The sequence below is a fragment of the Rosa rugosa genome, chromosome 5 (genome assembly GCF_958449725.1).
Source record: "Rosa rugosa chromosome 5, drRosRugo1.1, whole genome shotgun sequence".
Lineage (NCBI taxonomy): Eukaryota > Viridiplantae > Streptophyta > Magnoliopsida > Rosales > Rosaceae > Rosa > Rosa rugosa.
The window spans coordinates 33,137,236-33,155,322 of record NC_084824.1 but is presented as its reverse complement, the minus strand read 5'-3'; the positions used below and the strand labels follow the sequence as shown (position 1 = coordinate 33,155,322).

The 18,087-nt window shown below is 39.6% G+C and overlaps 2 long non-coding RNA genes across 3 annotated transcripts; one reads left to right on the top strand and one right to left on the bottom strand.

The window, feature by feature from the left end:
• Positions 1-9,733: 9,733 nt before the first annotated feature.
• Positions 9,734-16,515, top strand: LOC133713186 (uncharacterized). Of its 2 annotated transcripts, XR_009847861.1 has the most exons (8): positions 9,734-9,994; positions 10,109-10,214; positions 10,301-10,372; positions 10,752-10,796; positions 10,888-11,003; positions 15,544-15,631; positions 16,137-16,217; positions 16,358-16,515. It is a non-coding gene; the product is annotated as an uncharacterized LOC133713186 (long non-coding RNA). The 2 variants fall into 2 exon arrangements; XR_009847860.1 differs by lacking the exon at positions 10,752-10,796 and having other exon boundaries at positions 9,744-9,994.
• Positions 11,323-13,546, bottom strand: LOC133707873 (uncharacterized). Its single transcript, XR_009845348.1, has 3 exons — positions 13,152-13,546; positions 12,626-12,686; positions 11,323-11,508 (listed from the first exon to the last, which is right to left on the bottom strand). It is a non-coding gene; the product is annotated as an uncharacterized LOC133707873 (long non-coding RNA).
• Positions 16,516-18,087: the final 1,572 nt, after the last annotated feature.

Genomic DNA, 18,087 nt, shown 5'->3' with positions numbered 1-18,087 from the left:
GTGTTGGGAGTTTTGTCAAATTCTGACTTTGGGCCAGCGGCGGCGCCGCCACTGTGGTGGTGTTTTTCGGTGGTTTCCAACCACCTCAGGGATAGTTTCTGTTCCTGAGTTCGATCTACTCGTCGATACGAGCATTTCGATATATAATACATGATTTTTGGAGATCGTATGAGCATGTTAGGGTTTTTATGGTTTCGGACCGTTCGATGTTTTGATCCGTGAGGATTCGAGCGTTCGATCGACTTGTGGTTTTGGCATATCGATCGTGGAAGTATTCTGGAGACTTTGGGAGGTCTCGGATGTGGTTTCACCTCATTTGGCGTCACTTTGGGAATTTTAGTTCGATTTAGGGTTTCCGAACGTTATTCCTTGTGATTCGTTGACTGAATCAGAGCTGTACTTCCGTAGGTACTTGGTGAAGTATTCTTTGGACGACTATTGTGATTTGGCTGCTTTGTTCTGTATTGAAGACGCAGCGGGAGTTTCGAGGTGAGTAATCTCACAATGTTCATTTACGAACGGGCTTACCTTATCGTTTTGTTAGTTATTTAGTTAACTGCAAACTATAGTTGGTATTAGTAGGCATTCCTGAGCGGATGACTACGTATATATATATTTACGTGAAATATATATGTGTAGGTGGATTTGTGTGATAAAACAATAATTGTGGGTGCGTTCATTTTATTGTTTTGGGCGTGACTTTTCGTGAAACAATATTTGTGAAAGTGTTGATTTCTATTGTTTTGAAAAGTGTTGTGTTTTGTGGAACATTTTAGTTCGCGGGTGGTTTATTTAAATGTGGGTCTTGTACCGGGAGTAATTGATAGGGATCAATTATGGGGAATCTTTCATTTTAGATTCGTGTAACATTTTGGGTCCTGTGCGACTCCTTTAATGTTTTGGTATTTATACCGTGGATCCAAAGACTTACGAGTTAAGGGTCGTGGATCACAAAATGTGATCGTGGGTGGGAAAATCGGGAATCCACGCCTTCGGCCGGGTTAGTGGATACGATCAGTTAGAGCTCTAGTCTGTCCGCCGTGCATTGTTTCTTGATGGAAACGTGATTTCTTTATTGATTTAAACGTGATTTGAGTGAGTTTATCTCGTGATTTGTGTGGGTTTATCTCGTGATTTGTTTATTGATTTAAACGTGATTTGAGTGAGTTTATCTCGTGATTTGTGTGGGTTTATCCCGTGATTTGTTTATTGATTTAAACGTGATTTGAGTGAGTTTATCTCGTGATTTGTGTGGGTTTATCCCGTGATTTGTTTATTGATTTAAACGTGATTTCAGTGAGTTTATCTCGTGATTCGTGTGGCTTTATCCTGTGATTTGTTTATTGATTTAAACGTGATTTGTGTGAGTTTATCTCGTGATTCGTGTGGCTTTATCCTGTGATTTGTTTATTGATTTAAACGTGATTTGTGTGAGTTTATCTCGTGATTCGTGTGGGTTTATCCCGTGATTTGTTTATTGATTTAAACGTGATTTGAGTGAGTTTATCTCGTGATTTGTGTGGGTTTATCCCGTGATTTGTTTATTGATTTAAACGTGATTTGAGTGAGTTTATCTCGTGATTGGTGTGAGTTGTTTCCTCGATCAAAACGTGCGGGCTTTTATCCCGTAGTTTTGTGCGAGTTGTTTTGAGTTACTCATACGGGCTTGCAAAAGCTTACCGGGTTTGTTGTGTGACAACCCGGTGCACAATTCCAACGGTGTAGGGGTTAATCCTGCAGGGTAGGATAATCGGGGCTGAAGCTGGGGTAGCTTGTTGGCAGTAGAATTGGTAGGAAGCAATTTGATTGGTTTTGCCATTGTTATGACTTCCGCTTTGTAGTAAACTCTGAGGAGCTTTTACGTTTTATCTTGTTGTTGACAATTTAATTCGTAAGCTTATGTAATATATGACTCTGTGGGCGGGTCAATATTGACATAGTGGGTTCAGGGCATCAATATGTATGTTGTATAAAGGGAAAAAGTTTTCCAGGTATTTGGTATTGATGGCTGAACGTTCACGCAGGTATAATTATGAGGTTATATATCGATTTTTAATTTTGTTAAAAATCAGGGGCGTGACAATTAAATTTTGCAGATTTCCAGATGGGTATGCATCTAATATATCCCGTTGTGTGAAAGTTGATGAGGGGAAGTTATCGGGTTTGAAAAGCCATGACTGCCATGTACTAATCCAACGACTTCTTCCTGTGGGAATTCAAAAACACTTAAAGAAATCAATTTGTACTCCACTTGTGGAGTAATCACAATTCTTCGAAAAGATATGTGCAAAGACTCTATGTACTGCTGATCTGGATAAGTTAGAAGCAGAATTTGTCATTACTCTATGTAAATTGGAAAGAACCTTCCCACCAGCGTTCTTTGATATCATGGTGCACTTGGCAGTCCACTTACCCGGTGAAGCCAAACTTGCTGGCCCCGTAGGATATCGGTGAATGTACCCGATAGAAAGGTAACATACATTTATTTACTTTTAGATTATGATGGGTCTTTCATTATATAGAATAAACCAACTGTTTTGTATTTGTCTTATTCCCTGATTATTGGGAACATACAAGAAGTATGTACGTAATAAAGCTCATCCAGCGGGGTCTATTGCGGAGGCATACATTTCGTATGAGGCGTTGTGTCACGCCCCTGATTTTTAACACAAATAAAAATCGATATATAACCTCATAATTATACATGCGTGAACGTTCAGTCATCAATACAAAATACCTGGAAACTTTTTCTCCTTTTAACTACACACATATTGATGCCCTGAACCTACTATGTCAATATTGACCTGCTCCGTAGAGTCATATATTACATAAGCTTACGAATTAAATTGCCATCACAAAATAAAACGTAAATGCTCCTCAGAGTTTTGCTACATAACGGAAGTCATAACAATGGCAAAGCCAACAAAATTTGCTTCCTACCCGTAATGCTGCCAGCACGCCACCTCAGCTTTAGCCACGATTACCCTGACCTGCAGGATTAACCCCTACACAATTCCATTGAATAGTGCACCGGGTTGCCACACAACAAACCCGGTAAGCTTATGAAGCTCGTATGAGTAAACTCAAAACCACAAAGCAAAACACATTTCTTAAGTCACCTCAACCTAAACACGATATACACATAGCTCACACCTACGGCCATCGATTCCATGATCTTCCATATTGTGCCTACATAAGTCAACTAGTGACTACAGCCTCATGCTTAGATTCTCAACTAGCATCCCATTACACAAATTCAATCAAACAAGACTTCCTCAAGCAATGTTTGATGTCATTCTAACGCCCTACGGCGAACCCCAAACCACGCTCATTCCCTCCCCACTAGGAGCCTTTGTCATCAACATGACATCAAAGGTGAAAACAATGAATCACCTTTCTATCCTCACACAGAGCACAATCGTCACCACTATGGTCTTCAAGATAAATCAAATCAAGAAGAAAACAAGGCAATCATAATTCAAAACAAGCAAAACAATTCATAGTAACCCCTGCATATAATTTAGTTCAGGAGGTCACATTAAGTCAAGCAATTCAAGTCAAAGTAGTCATCGTAATCCCACACTCTGACGTCTGTAGGTAGCCCCGACCATCACAGCAGTGTTTTCGATTATTGTTAACTTAATAACAATTCAGCTCCGCTACCGAGCTGTCATCACACTGATCATCACACAGATTTCACCGATCATCACACAGATAGCCATCATCCTACTGATCATCACACTGATAGCGATCATCCAACTAATCATCACACCGATATCGCCAGTCATCACACAGATAACGATCATCCAACTAAACATCACGCAGATATCGCCAGTCATCACACAGATAGCGATCATCCAACTAATCATCACACAGATATCGCCAGTCATCACACAGATAGCGATCATCCAACTAATCATCACACAGATAGCGATCCTCACACATATTCATCACACAGATATTGCCGATCATCACATAGATAGCGATCATCACCTAGATTCATTGCTAGTCATCACACAGATAGCAATCATCACACAAATATTCCTACACAAGCTACACAGATATTTCTACACAAGCTTTACATTACAATCATCACAAAGATTCATCATATTGATGTCATCGATTCATCACACAGATATTCCTACACAAGCTACCATATCTTAAGTCTCACTTAAGACGGTCATACTAGACCCATGGTATCTCAACACATGATATACTACAATCACAACTCAATACACAATTTCATCAGTCATCACCCAGGTAGCAATCATCCAACTCATCACACAGATACTCCTACACAAGCCTTACATGACAATCATCACAAAGATTCACCACGAAGCCACTAATACATGAATACATATGTATATATATATACCCCATAATATATATATATATATACACACATAGTCATCCACTCATAAATGCCACTAATACCTGAATACATATGTATATATTTATACCCCATAATATATATATATATACACACATAGTCATCCACTCAGAAATGCCACTAATACCATCTATAGTCACAGTTAATCTCATAACTCCAAGACAATATGGTAACTAGGCTCATAACACATATCGCGAGATTTACTCACCTCAAAATTCCCGCTGCGTCTTCAATACAGAACAAGGCAGCCACACCAAAAAACAACCGTCTAAGGATACCTCGTCAAGTACCTAGTCACATACGGTTTCAACTTAGCAACAATCCACAAACGATTTAAGTCCAAAACCCCTGTTTTGAACTAAAATCCCCAAAGTGACGCCAATCGAGGCGAAACCACATCCGAGACCACCCAATGTCTCTGGAATACTTCTACGATCGATATGCCAAAACCACAAGTCAATCAGAAGCTCGAATCTTCACGGATCGAAACATCGAACGGTCCGAAACCGTAAAAATCACAACATGCTCATACGATCTCCAAAAATTACAAACAATATATCGAAATGCTCGTATCGACGAGTAGATCGAACTCAGGAACAGAAACTATCCCTGAGGTGGCTGGAAACCACCGGAAAACACCACCACAGTGGCGGCGCCACCGCCGGCCCAAAGTCGGAATTTGACAAAACTCCCAACACCAAAGTTCTTCATCTCCACTCCAATTTAAACTTTCATAACTAACACAAAGTCTAAATCATAGCCATTTCGCCGGAATTTACCTCGCAATATCTGAAATTCGATGAACCCTAGAATTTCAAAGCTTCGATTCGTCCTCCACAAGTGAAATCGTCCCAAGCCGCTTTGGGAGAAGCATCAACTTCCTGTGGGCTTCAAAAGCCCTCAAGAATCACCGGCAACGGTGGCCGGAATAGGAAGTTCACAGGGTCCAACGCAGCTCCACCGCCAAACTTCTCGGCCTTGCACTGCCCTCCACAGCTCGTTTCATGCTCCAATTCTTCCACAGACCTCAAGAGGGGATTGAGGCGAAGAGAACCCACTTTGAATCGCGTCCTATGGTGGCCGGAGGAGGGAGAACGAAGCCGGCGAAGTGGAGAGAAGAAACCGGGCTCGGGAGAGAAGAGGAAAGCTCGGGTTTCCATTTTGGGAAATCTGGGTTTTTCTGCAATATTCCCAAAAATTCTTCCTTTTATACAAAAATGGAAAGTTTTTCTGAAGCCCATAACTTCTTCATAAGAACTCCGATTCTCGTGTTCCACATGTTCACGAACTCGTATCGACGTGCTCTACAACTTTCGTGAAGGAAGTTTTCGGAGATACCCAATGAATAAAAAGTGAACCCTCGTGCCCCCCCTAAAATGACGCTTCTTGAATAATTATTCGCCCGAAACACTTCCGCTCCATCCACGAGCTACGAAATCATCCATTAACCACTAATTAAATCCTCGGAAAATAATTACAAATTTCCGGGGCATCACACGTTGACCTTTTGTTCAATGTATTTACATGACATTGAGTCATCCCATAATCGTCCAGAACGGAATAATGAGGGGGTTGAATCCAAAGCAAAGATTTCAGTATTTGCTCAGAAAGTGCGTCTCACTGGTGGTAGTACACTGGTAGAGTATTCAAATGAGGAAATGGAAGTAATTTATTGGTATATCTTAGACAATTGCGTTGAGATTGAATCATTTAGAGAGTAAGTGACCGCTTTTTTGCTATTTATTTTTTTGCTTCTTTCATTTATTTAAGGGTTAAGATCTGTGGCACTTCTATTAGCTTGTATTTAAATATGCAGATTTTTAAAACATATATGAACTTTATATCCGATAGAACTTTAATTAAAGAAGATGCCATAGTTCCTCACCTTTTTCATTGCATTGATCACATTATTATAATTATTTCTTTTGGGTCATGTAGTGAGCATAAAGTACTGTTGAAAAGGGAGAGTCTCAACCAATTGGAAGAAAGGCATAGGACAAGTTTTCCAAGTTGGTTTAAGGGTCGTGTCAAAGTATTGTATGATCAGAAATCTGCATTGGTGAATGAAGAGTTGTATGCATTGTAGGGGTGGGTTCGCGAAACCGAAAACCGAAAAAAACCGCACCGAAACCCGAACCGAAGCCGAACAAAACCGCACCGAAAAAAAAACCAAACCGAAAAAAAAAAACCGAACTGAACCGATTATGTTCGGTTCGGTTTTCGGTTTCGGCCCGGTTAAAACCGAACCGAACCGAACCGAAAACCGAACTACTGTTCATATTTGACAAAACGACGTCGTTTTGTTTTCCTTTTCGTCATAACTCAGAACCCTAAAGTAGCCGCAATATAAATAGCTTTCACTCGGCCTTGCGCGACATTTCATTTTAGGTTTCTTCTTTTGCCTCTTTCTTCTCTACCGCTCTAGTCATCAAGGGATTTAAGTCTCTCTAGGTCTCAAGGAGCCGAATCGACCGCAAGAACATCAAGCACTGCCTCATCGAGATCGCCAAGATCATGAAACCAGATCGATGGCCAAGGATCTGAGCGGGACTGTGTTGAAATCAAAAATTTCACGAACCCAAAATGCAAATATGGGTCTAATGAGATAATGAAAGAGTCCAGCAGCTTTCAAATTCGGTTAGCTTGATTATCTCTAGAATATGATAATTGTACAAGTTATTATAACTTTGACTATTTCAAACGGCAAACCAAGAGATATTTCCATTCAGAGTAAACTTTGACGATTTCAAATGAAGCAGAGGGAGATGAACTGCTATTCAAAGTTTACTAGCTTTGAAAAAGTCCAAACGTGAAGCAACTATGGACTCACTGCTGGTCAAACTATTCAAAGTGCAAGATAAGCTTGTTATCCAAATTCAAATCTTGTCATTCAAAATTTAAATTACAAGTTTTGAGGAAAGATAGCTCTGAGAAGCAACTATGTTATTATATAAAGACACCAACGTGAAGAGATACAAGGAGGGGGCAGCAGAAGCAACAAAAGTAGAAAAAAAAGGTAGAGAGTAGAAAAGCTATAGAACAACTAGCAGAGAGAAACACGCAAGGAGAGAAAGGAAAAGAACAGTGAGCAAGGGAGGAGCAGAGAAAGAAAAGGAAGGGAAGAAGAGAAAAATAATTTGAAGCTAAGGAGAGACCACAAGAAGTGCAGTGGGTATAATTTATTCTATACGCTGCCAAATATAATTTTCACACAAGTATTCTCTTTGTTTTGTATGATTGCAGAAAGTTACACAGGTGATCATGTAAGACTATGGCCTATCTTCTCTCCAAGAGTCTCTCGTTGCTCTCATCCTCACAAATCTCACCAACGGCTTCCGGGCAAGACACAAAGTCGACGTCAAGCTCTCATCCACAGCCGTGGTGTATTTCACTGCACTTGCTTTCGATGCCTATATTGCGGTGCGTCCTGCATATGGGTGGCAGAAGTAAGGGTCAGGTGAAAGCCTTGGGCTGCCGGTTCACACCAAGGACAAATCTGCGAAGTTCCCGAGTTTCACTACACTTGTCTTTGATGCCTGTATTGCGGTGCATCCTGCATATGGGTGGCAAAGATGAGTGTCAAGTGAAAGCCTCGGGCTGCCAGTTCACACCAAGTACGGTTCCGCAAAGTTCCCAAGTTCACAACAATGGGGAAGCTGCTCCAGAAGGATCATCGTGTAGTGTTTCGATGCGAAGTTGTTGCTTCCACCTGCATCAAAGTAGTCACCAGAGTCATGTTCGGGAAAGCAAAGTGGCTCACAATGTAGACTGCAGCAGTCACAAAAATGGAAGAAAGATGGGAGTTTCCTGGTACGAGATGGCTGCAAAGGTGTTCGACAGATACAACACGGTGGAATAACCCAGCTTGTATGAAGGATTGAACATGTCCATTCATACCCACAAAGTACAAAAATTCGACGAGCAAATCTTCATGATCTGTCGACTACGTTTAAGCTTCAACAAAGTCAGCAGAAGCATGATTGGCTCCTCCCTAGTTTGATTCGGATTACAGTCTAGAAGAAAATAAAACAAGGGGAAGCCAAGAAGAAGACAAAGAAGCATATGACAAAACCACCGTCCTAATTAAGTCCATTCACCCACCGCCTTCACGAATGCATGGCAATGATCATAAAGCACCTCCACCAAAACCAAGGGTTGGATTAAGCATTGAAGTCTCATATTAATTAAAGAAGGTGATGACAATTGTTCTTTTGAAGTGGGGAGTGGGGAGATGGAGAGAAATTAATATGAATATGATGATGGGTTCACAACAGTTTCGGAAGACTGCACACCATACTCTGGGCAGCGAACAAATTTCAAGCTATTAGGAGTACGAAGTTTGTGCAGAGCTATCGTCTTTTCAGCTCTCCTTCTATGTCGAGTGCATAGTACAAAGACATGATTTCCTGCTCCAAATCAAAGTCAGAACCTGCTGTCGAAACCATCAAAGAAACCTAAGGCATGCTAATCAAGCTTTGGTTACAAGAATTTGGGCCCGGGTGTTAAAAGTACGAAGCCTAACCTAAAAGTTGACATCTCTCTACACAAAAGCTTGTCTTCAAATTGTAGGCCTCATCTGAAGAAGTCAATCGGGCAATATCCAATCTCAAGCCCAAGTGTGAAGCTCGACACGAGAGGGTGCCCAAATCAAATCGGTGGATACTCTGCCAAATTGGACGTCCACCCCAGAATATATTTTTGCTTGACGGATTCAAAATATGTACACATCCATCAACCCAAAGTCGGTACAAAACCGAAAATTCAAATTAACGAACTACAGTGGTTTGATCCCTTCAAAGGGTATGTAGGCAGTCTAGCGACCCACTAGATGCAACCGCAACTCCAAACAGAATCCCTGACTCCACTAGTCAAATTCAACCAGTCCCAAATGAATCATTGACACCAGTCAATTTCTCCCAACACCAGAAAAATCAAATTCATGCCCAAATCACACAAATAAAGTCCAAACCAAATTCAAGGGCTTTAAACACTTTCCCAAACACAAATTCAAAATAATGGGTCATCTACCCATTTAAATCTCAAATGCCGGAACTACATGTGGTTTGATCCCGCAAAGGGTATGTAGGCAATCTAGAACCAAATCTATCTAGATGCAACCGCGTCCTAAACACAAAAATCGAATCCCTGGTCCACTTAAACCAAATTCGTCCCAAACACTACTCTCATTCCAAAATCAAAGCCCTCCGATGAGTCATTCACTCATTGGAACTCTTGAACTACGAGTGGCTCGATCCCTCTCCAAGGGTACGTAGGCAACCCATTCAAATATCCGAGTGCAGCCGCAAAAACAAACAAACACACATCCCATCAATTGGTTTCTTCATAAATGGAATCAAAGGGTGTTTCCCTGTAACAAGGGATTGTAATTAAGAGACACATTCTGTCTTGAATGGGTCGAACCCGAAATAATAAAAACTCTATTCACTAAATGAATACGAGTGAAATTATGTTGGGTGACATTTACGCTCACTGTGTGCAATTTTCTCTCAACAGACTGTGAAGGAGAAACTCTCGGTTGTGTGCACGATCAATGGCAAGGACCCCAAGGATTTTCAGCAAGAGATTACTGACGGCGATGTTGAGGTGCTAGTATGAACCCAAGCTATTTCAGTTTCAAATTTCTCTGCTTTTAATGATTTGGGTTCAATTTTGTTCTGGGTTTGTCTTGATTTTGTGTTGGTATGAATTTCATGGCAGGGAATGGATGAGCTTGTTCATGATCTGGTGTCACAGTTTTCGAGCAGGTCATCTTTTTGAGATTTTGGGTATGATGATACATGAAGACTCGTACTTGATCTTCTGGGTATGGGTATTTCTGATGCCTGTTGCTATTGTAATGTCGTTTTTGTTGATTGCTATTTAATTGTGGTTTTGGTTTTCTTGTTTTAGGACTTTGACATCACATCGCAAAGAGTAGCAGCATCTCAAGGATGCCTTTGTTAAGGCTTTTGCTGTTTGCAGGTGAGAATTTAATTTTTGTAAATCAAGTTTCCTTCTTTACTTAGATTCGTCTTTGTAAATTATCTGTTATTTAATTGTAAACCATCTGGTTCTTAATTAATTTAATAGAAGATGTTTGTAAGATACACTTCTCTGCAACCACCAACGTCTTCTGTTAAATCTCTTGTATTGTGTTCAGCTCGCTGCCTTCTTTTTGTTTCCTTTTTTCTGCTGTCTCTTGGCATCTTGCATGTTCCTACTGGGTATTCTGGTTTATGTACTGTTAAGGCTAGAAGCTTCTAAATCAATTACTATAAATGGAAGATAGACCGATTCTTTTAAATTGGCTTGGGGATTGTTCTGTAATCTTTAATACTATGTTTCTATTTGGAGTTTTCAGTGGGGATTCAATGAAGAAGCAAATTCATATTTGTGGCCTCTTGTGGTAATAATGACATGTTTCTGGGGATAGATAGTTGCAATTGAGTTTTGAATGATCTTATTCGTTAAGTAGTGATGTGTAGTTGGTGTTGCAGGTTCTTGCATTGCTGAAAGTCAAGACACTGGGTCTTCGGCAACCTCATCAAGATTTGCAGTTGGCCAGTTGTCTACTTATTTGGCCCCAGGCCTGCAAGTTCAATATCATCAACAGGTGCTTTCTGCATTGAATTTGAAAGTTCACTTTTGAGTAAAGAAATAGACAGCTTTTTGTGTTAGACAACATTGGTTTTTGTACTTGGGAATTGTATGGTTCTGGAGGATATTGAATATGCTGGCATGTTCTTTATGACAGGACCCGCCCCAGATTTCACCCTGAAATCCGAAGTGGCCCTGCGGGGCCCACTTTAGAAGAGATTCTACAAAAAATTTGGCGGAACTTCCCCTAAAAGTAGGCTACCCAAAACCTGTAGGAAAACATTTACACTTCTAAATCATCCATCCTTAATCTTCTGGAGCCATCTACTCCCCAAATCACAACTCCAATTTCACAAATATCAGTCTCAACCCAAAAACAATATTAATCCCATAGGTTATCAGAGCAATACTAATCCACTAGGTAACAAAGAAAACAGAAATAGAATGAGTACGCGGAAGCAATGCTGTTGGCTATGCCTCGACTCCATGTACGCCCGACCTCAACTAATTTCGCCCGCAAACTGGACATTTGAAACCGAAGGGCCCAGGGGAAAAGTATTGAAAAACGTTAGCGTGAGTGGACAAAAATAAACAAATTAAAACCAAATGTATTTCATACTTTCCCACATTTTTCGATATATATATATATAATCCGGATGCATGCAACCTTTATAAAACACTTAAGAAAATAATCTGAAAAACGTTGAACTCCAGAAAACCGACTAGCCCCGCTAGTCACAACAGTAGAGTAAAATATTGAAATTTCAAAACTCGAAAATATAAGTCCAGCCCCGCTGGTTAAGAAAACTCAGACTAGTCCCCGCTAGTCAAAAATAGTATAAGTAGGGGAAGATGATAGCCATACGAATAAGCCACTCAGGCTTGGTTGGGTGATAGCCTCCCAGGCTAAAGAACTCCCATAACTCCCGTAATATACCCTTACGCCACTAAGTGTAGCGATATGATACTGGGCTACAGAATTACTGTCACAGAGACAGTAACCTGCGCCACAAAGGCGGAAGGGCTACGGTGATCCCATCACCGCGCCACAAAGGCGGAAAATCAATGCTAGCATGATAAAATCACCCCTCAGTATGGCACAGGGAAACATAACCGAAAATCCAGTAAATCCAAAATACATAAGGCCTCCCCCATCTCTCGTAAAAGAATCTCCAACGACGTGTCCCACACGCCAAGATAATCTCAAGTTCAAAAGTAAATAAAAGAAAATAAGCATAGTCCAATGACGTGACCCCGCACGCCATAAAATCTTCAAATAAACAAAGTTCTCAAACCGCCATTATTGCTAAGGCATTCCCAATGCCAAAACCAAGGATCAAATAAATAAACAAGAAAAATAATTCCATCGAAATCCCATTTCGAAACTCCTTTAAAAGTCTCAAATCGAAATAAAATATAATTAGAGAATAATTCCGGAAATAACCTCGGAAATAAGATAATTCACCATTAAGATTATAAATCAAAAGCAATTTCGGAAACAAATCAATAATGAAAGTATTTATATGAGATAATACGAAATCAATTTATAATCTCTCGAAATGTAAATTGATGAATAAATAGAGCATACTTTAAGAAATAATGCATGCATCAATTACTTAAAAACAAAAGTCCACTCACAGTACTATTGGGCGACCACGTAAACGAGTTCCTTCATTTAACCGTAGCTCGCGGCATTGCCCTGTACACAATTATATTTCCGTAAACGACAATCCGATAAAATAATTACGAACCTAAACGAAACCCGAAAATCCCTATCTCCATTACTTCTCAAATTCAACCCAAATCTCTTCCACAACCCCAATTCCTCAATTTATATATCCCACAACGAAAACGAAGGAAATCCGACGGCCGGATTTCCCACAATTCAATCACAAAACTTCAAACTTCGGAAATTCACAAATAATTCCAAACTCTTCCAAAAATTACCAAACTTCACATACAATCTCTATGATAATTATAGAATTCAACTAGCCAGAAATTGAAATTAAAAAGCTACCCTAGCCGCCGCTACCGCCGCCCACAGTGGCGGCGCCGCCGCAACCGCCACCAGCTCCGATGGCCACCAAACTTTGGCAGCAGCACCTACTCAACGGACCCAATAATTCTTTCAACTGTAACTAAGTTAGAAAATGAGCGGAAGTACCTCAACAATTAAGGAGAAGCTTGAACTCAAACTGTGAATAGTGACCGTAATCTTCCAATCGTCGATTCTTCCTCTACACTGCAAATCATTGCAAAAGATTTGGGGAGCATCATCTACATCGCAAGCCGCTTCCAAATGATTATGGTTCGTCGTCGGAGGTGGCCGGAATAGGAAGAAATCGGCGTTGACTCAAACTGCTACAGTAAACTTCTAAGGCTTGATGCGTCGTTTTCTGGCCAAGCCGCCGTGAGCCACCACCGCCAGCGCCAAGAGGAAGTCGAGACGAGTCCGTAGCCACCGGTTTCACGCTTTTTGGTGGCCGGAAAGAGAAAGCAACCGGAGTTGCAGAGGAGAGAAAGGGAGAGCGACAGCTCGGGGAGAGGAAGAAGAAAACGGGGGGGGGGGGGGGGGGGGGAGGGGGAGAGAGAAAAGAGTTACCGGCCATAGTAAAAAAAATTCAAATATATACTAACTACCAATGAACAGTAACTTTATTATTTCGCTTATAACTTTTGCACACGAGCTCCGATTTTTACGTACTACCTATGCACGCGCTCGGTTTAACGTCCTCTACAACTTTCATGAAGAACATTTTCTCAAATTTTGACCCGAATAAAAAGTCAACTTTTAGGGCCACCTAAAAGTACTGAAACGACAATAAAAGTGATAGTAAATGTCGTTTACCGTCCTAATGATTAGTAAACCGGTGAATCAAGATACGGGATGTTACATTCTCCCCTCCATATAAAAATTTCGCCCTCGAAATTTCATGCTAGTTAGAAAGAAAGAACACACCAATTGATTCAAAATACCACAATCTCAAAACTTACCCACTCTAACTTAGATTAAGCTTTCCTTTTCGCAACCTCAAATCAACAACCACAGAAACTCTTATGATCCCCACTACAAAAGCAATGAAGACATGCCTATAATCCAAAATTATCAACGTCCAAAATCAATTCACTTGTCTTGTTAAACCATGTAGCACCATAAACTCGCAAGTACATGAATTCCGGTGTAAAAGAAAATTCATTTCAATGGTTAGCTCAGATAACACATGGTATGAACGTCACAAATCACCCTGTTAAAATTATAGCATTCATAACCTTCTCACAAAAGTCGCTTAGTGAAAATCCAACCCATTTACCAACAACATTGTGATAACCATGCCACAAGATGGTCACTGCTAATCAACAATTCCAAAAGACATCACTTCCTTAGCTACCACAAGACAGCACTTCCTTGTTTGTGCTTAAGTTCCTAATCGAATGTCGTTCACGTAAAGGTCCCATAGTTGTCAAACATACAAAGGTCGACCTCAAACGAACCTATAAGTTCTTAATCAAGTAGATTATGGGGCCACTACACTTCCACTGCGCTACTCTGATATCTGACTAAAATCATTAGTCCAGCCTTGAGATGACGTTCCGAGCCGACTAAGAAAACTCATTTGATAGCTACCTTACTGGCCACACATATAACACCTCACTCAAAAACTTTTATAAATACGATAATGTGGAAAAACTTTTCTAAATCAAATGTGTCACAAGAAATTTACTATTTACAAATGCCTCCGATCAAAACTGCTAATAATTCTTACAAGTTAGTACTCGCTTAACTACCATGTCATGTACCACATCCTCAAAAATCCAGTGCAAGCAAGAATTATAACTACTAACTCTACTCCAGCTCAACGAATCATATCCGGAAGAAGATAATGTCATACCTGTAGTAGAATTGTTATGAGGTGATGTCGGACAGATGGTTGGAAATGTTCTACTTGGGACTGGTGGAGCAGTTATGAGAGAGAGTTTTTCTAATTATCTAAGGAAGTTATTTTATTTGAGTTTGATCAGAATTCCAATCAAGTATTTAATAATTACGGATAGTGGTGTTTTCGGTTGTGAGAATTACATTGGTATATGGATTAAGAATATCAATTGGGGCAACAGAGATCAACGAGAACGACATGGATTCAACCAGATTTTAGATCTATGACGTAAAAAAAATTCAAATATATACTAACTACCAATGAACAGTAACTTTATTATTTCGCTTATAACTTTTGCACACGAGCTCCGATTTTTACGTACTACCTATGCACGCGCTCGGTTTAACGTCCTCTACAACTTTCATGAAGAACATTTTCTCAAATTTTGACCCGAATAAAAAGTCAACTTTTAGGGCCACCTAAAAGTACTGAAACGACAATAAAAGTGATAGTAAATGTCGTTTACCGTCCTAATGATTAGTAAACCGGTGAATCAAGATACGGGATGTTACACTTTATTTGGCTCATTTGCGGAGTTCTGTTTGAAGGAAGCTTGTCCTTTTCTTTTGCTAGGAAATCAATGGCTAATAATTGTTACTTCATGTAATTTGATATCTGCAGGCACATACTGTTTCAGGACTGCAAAAATTCATTGAGAAATGTGCTAGGGATCTTGACACCTTATTTGGATGAATTGATTTCCCAATTGGTGAGTGTGTTCCCAACTTTCAATCAGCTTCTTATTTTATTTTATTATTTTAAGTTATGTATTATTCCAGTATAGCTAACAGAAGCAAGTGAGGCAGCATTAACAATTCAAATGATGAAAGAAAAAGTAATGAATAGGAACTGGTGGATGATAGACTTGGTACTTGATCTTTTGCAAATGCTTTATGAATCAACCTTTTTCTTTTATCTTTTTGTCTCCAAATATCAGCATGGTTGTGTTTTTATATTGTTTTCTTTGCTGGATGTATTTGCTATTGTATATTTGTTACTTGTCTTTTCAATTAGATTGATAATGGGTTTTGTTTTACTAGCTTTGAATGACATTTTGTGGGCTCTGTACCTGATGTTATACCCTATGAAAGATGAATAGAAAGTCTCAGTCAGCCTTTGATTTGTTTGAGTAGTGGAAATGGCATTATTTCTCGTATTCTATTTTTTCTTTCTAAATCAATTAATTGAATCCTATATATACATTGAATGTGCAGAAGTGGAGTCCTATTGCAGGAGCAGGACTATCTGGCTTTGATGATGTAGATTTGGACTATTCTAATCATAAAATTTCTGAGGTAATGTTTCCCTCTAATTATTTGTGTTCCGGGTTTCCAAAAAACAATTTGTACGAAACTCTTATAGCTCTTAAAGCATGTCAGTATCAACTTTTTTGTCTAATGTATTTGGGCTGAAGCATTTTTGTCTCATTTTGCAGGCAACAAGAATCAATTATCAAAACTTTCCAGCTGTTTAGAGGATATAATTCTAGATAATGTTTTTAGCTTTTTTTTCTTTTTTCTTTCCATATCGAAATGGCTCCAATGGCCTTGATTTTTTCCATATTGAAAAGGCTCCAATGGCCTTGATTTCTAATTTTCTTGTTTCCAATGTAGTTTTTGTAAGTATATTGGCGAGCAAGGAGCCTCAAAATCTAGCTAAAATAGAAAGGGAACATCAAACCGGCCTTAAAAAAAATAATAATAAAAAAATTTTAAAAAAAAATAAATAACTTTTATTAAAAAAAAAAAAACCGAACTGGACCTGACCGAACCGAACCGAACAGTTCGGTTCGGTTTTCGGTGTTGAAGTTTGAAAAATGTAAAACCGAACCGAATCGAACCGAAGTCTAGTTCGGTTCGGTTCTTGATTTTGGCCTAAAACCGAACCGAATTAAACCGAACCCACCCCTAGGACACATCGGCGAGTTGGACCTAGTGCCAATGCAATGCATTGGCACTAGGTCCAACTCGCCGATGTGTCCAACATACTGGATGTATTGTGAATGGTGTTCGATGGTGAATCAAACAGATTGATCAGACTAAGACAACCCAAAATAGTGGAGTTATGACAATCGGGTCACATGAAGGAGAAGCCTGTACTTACAATGGCAAGTTGCTCAGTGTTGTTAAAGTCCAATTTCAATTAGGCTTTAAGGTTATTCTTTTCAATTGTGAGTGGTATAATACAGGGAACAAGAACAATAGAGTGAAGAAAGATTATCATCTCTTGTCAGTTAATATAAATAGTCGGTGGTACAAGAACGATCCATATGTGCTAGCACTTGAAGCAGATCAAGTCTTTTATCTCGATGACCCAAAGTTGGGTCATCCATGGAAAGTTGTTCAAAGGATTCAACCTAGACATGTGTGGGATGTGCCAGAGAAAGAAGATAATGAAGATGACAATAACATTGACAAAAATGGTGATCAGAATACAGATGATGATAGTGACACTAACATGGAATGGGAAGTCCAGATGGAGGATGATGAAATTGAAACATCGTTGGTTAGAGATGATGGTGAGCCTGAAACTATAATCTTAGACGATTCCAATAGGTTATTGGCTCATTGCTATTTGACACAGAGTGTAACGTCCCGAACCTGAATTTACCCGTTTACTAGTCATTTGGACGGTAAACGACCTTTACTTTCATTTTTATTGTCATTTCAGCACACTCGCCGATGTGTCCAACATACTGGATGTATTGTGAATGGTGTTCGATGGTGAATCAAACAGATTGATCAGACTAAGACAACCCAAAATAGTGGAGTTATGACAATCGGGTCACATGAAGGAGAAGCCTGTACTTACAATGGCAAGTTGCTCAGTGTTGTTAAAGTCCAATTTCAATTAGGCTTTAAGGTTATTCTTTTCAATTGTGAGTGGTATAATACAGGGAACAAGAACAATAGAGTGAAGAAAGATTATCATCTCTTGTCAGTTAATATAAATAGTCGGTGGTACAAGAACGATCCATATGTGCTAGCAATTGAAGCAGATCAAGTCTTTTATCTCGATGACCCAAAGTTGGGTCATCCATGGAAAGTTGTTCAAAGGATTCAACCTAGACATGTGTGGGATGTGCCAGAGAAAGAAGATAATGAAGATGACAATAACATTGACAAAAATGGTGATCAGAATACAGATGATGATAGTGACACTAAC